This window comes from Arachis stenosperma, chromosome 3 (assembly GCF_014773155.1).
Source record: "Arachis stenosperma cultivar V10309 chromosome 3, arast.V10309.gnm1.PFL2, whole genome shotgun sequence".
Classification (NCBI taxonomy): Eukaryota; Viridiplantae; Streptophyta; class Magnoliopsida; order Fabales; family Fabaceae; genus Arachis; species Arachis stenosperma.
The window spans coordinates 101,273,352-101,275,704 of record NC_080379.1 but is presented as its reverse complement, the minus strand read 5'-3'; the positions used below and the strand labels follow the sequence as shown (position 1 = coordinate 101,275,704).

General features: G+C 43.5%; 1 non-coding gene across 1 annotated transcript; it reads left to right on the top strand.

The window, feature by feature from the left end:
- The first annotated feature begins 1,593 nt into the window (after positions 1-1,593).
- LOC130971063 (small nucleolar RNA R71) lies at positions 1,594-1,697 on the top strand. The gene has a single exon (XR_009082298.1). It is a non-coding gene; the product is annotated as a small nucleolar RNA R71 (small nucleolar RNA).
- Positions 1,698-2,353: the final 656 nt, after the last annotated feature.

Genomic DNA, 2,353 nt, shown 5'->3' with positions numbered 1-2,353 from the left:
AGGCCTTGGTTGATTGCTCTTGAAGTTTGGAGAGAAACCCAAGTGAATCAATTGAACCGGATTTGAGTTTTGCAAAGTTGGTTTTAAAGTTAGCCTCAAAGTTAGGGGGCTAACTTTGAGGCCAACTTTTTCTAGCAGCAAACACATTCTGCTGCACTTCACGTTGGAGCCAACGTTAGGGGGCTAACTTTGACCCTAACGTTGGCCTTGCTTTGTGTTGGAGTGGCGCCAACGTTAGCCTCCAAGTTAGGGGGCTAACGTTGGCGCAAACGTTGGCACACCCTGGGGAGAAATTTTCATGCCAACGTTAGCCTCCAAGTTAGGGGGCTAACGTTGGCGCTAACGTTGGAACCCCTGGGAGACATTTTCAATTCCCAACGTTAGCCTCCAAGTTAGGGGGCTAACGTTGAGGCTAACTTTTCATTCAAAAGTTTGTGCCAACGTTTGAGGGCTAACTTCAACTCCAACTTCATTCTTCCTGGTTCAATTTCACTTGTTTCATTGTCTTCTCTTAGCTTCTAGCCATTCCTTCTCACTTCAATCCTTCTCCAAGCTTTCTTCACCTATCATAAATCAACCAAACACATCAAAGCTTTGCTTGAAATCATGAGATGATCATTCTATCCTAATATGCACCAATTATGGCATCAAACCTCATGAAATTGCATTAATTTATCTATGGTTGATTCAATCAAAGGAGGCATGAAAATCTACCTAAATTGGCTTGCTTAAGCCTCAAGAAAGTGCATAATTCAAGTGAAAACAAAAGAAAAAGACTAGTGAAACTAGGCTAAGATGACTTGTCATCAGGGAACACTGCAGTTGACTTGGGGGCCTGTTGAGATAGCTCTCCTACTCGAGACTCCATCCACTTGAGTTTTTCACCATGGTTCCTTAAGGTCGATCTCACATCTTCCCTAAAGCTTTTCAACTCATTTATGTCCTGACCCATGTTTGCTAGTATTCCTTCTATCCTGTTTAATTGATCTTGAAATTGTTGGTTCGGATTGGATTGGGCAGGTTGATTATTTTGGCCATGATATGGTGGTTGGGAGTAAGTGTTTTGTGTGGCTTGGTATGATCTTTGGTTGGAGTTTTGGTATGTGGAATTGTTATGTTGGTTGTGGTTGTAAGGTTTGTGGGTTTGTGGTTGGGTTTGCTGGTTTCCCCACCCAAAGTTTGGGTGGTTTTTCCATCCTGGGTTGTAAGTGTTGGAATGTGGATCATATGATTGCTTTTGTTGGTTTCCCACATAGTTGGCCTCTTCCCAATCACCTCCTTCAATGTTTACTTCCTCTTGATCTTGTGTGTGTATTGCAGCCACTTGCTTTGTGTCTAATTTCCTGGTGAGCTCTGCTAGTTGCTTGGCAAACACCTTGTTTTGGGCTAGAATTATATCAACATGGTTCCATGACTCCCAGTTGTTGTCCTTCATAGTAGTATTCATTCTCAGCCACTGTCTCAATCACTTCAATGGCTTCTTCCACAGTCTTTTTCCTGTTCAATGAGCCTCCTGATGAATGGTCTACAGCCTTCCTTGATTCATAAGAAAGTTCATCATAGAAAATATGCAATTGCACCCAGTCATGGAACATGTCTGGTGGGCATTTCCTTGTCAATTCTTTGAACCTCTCCCATGCCTCGTAGAGGGTTTCACCATCCTGTTGTCTGAAAGTCTGAACCTCAGATCGAAGCCTATTGACCTTTTGTGGGGGGTAGAAACGTGCCAGAAACTTGCTTTCCACCTCATCCCAGGTTGTTAGGCTCCCCCTTGGGAATGATTCCAGCCACTTAGCTGCCTTGTCCCTAAGTGAAAATGGGAACAAGAGCAGTTTATAGGCATCTTCCTGGACTCCATTGGACTTCACAGTGTCGCAAATTCTCAGGAATTTTGTGAGATGTTGGTTTGGGTCTTCATTAGCACTCCCACCAAATGAACAATGATCCTCCACCAATGATATTAGCTGTGGTTTGAGTTCAAAATTGTTGGCCTGAATGGGTGGTTTCTGGATGCTGCTACCACAATTCCCAGAGGTTGGATTTATGTATGAACCAAGAACCCTCCTCTCAGGAATGGCATTGTTTCCATCAGCCCTCTCATGGTTGTGAACTTCTCTATCCATGTTGAGATCTAGAGCTTCCTCAAAATTGTCCTCAGATTCTCCTTCAGATTCTTCTTCTCTCAGTACTCTCTTCCCTCTTGCTTCCCTTCTAAGTCTATGAAGGGTCCTCTCTGGTTCGGTATATGGAGGAGTTGATGTCTCTCCTCTCCTACCTGTCATACAAGAACACACCACAAGCAACAAACAAGTGGAATACTCTTGGTTAATGGAAGAGTATGGTTAGAGCAGTT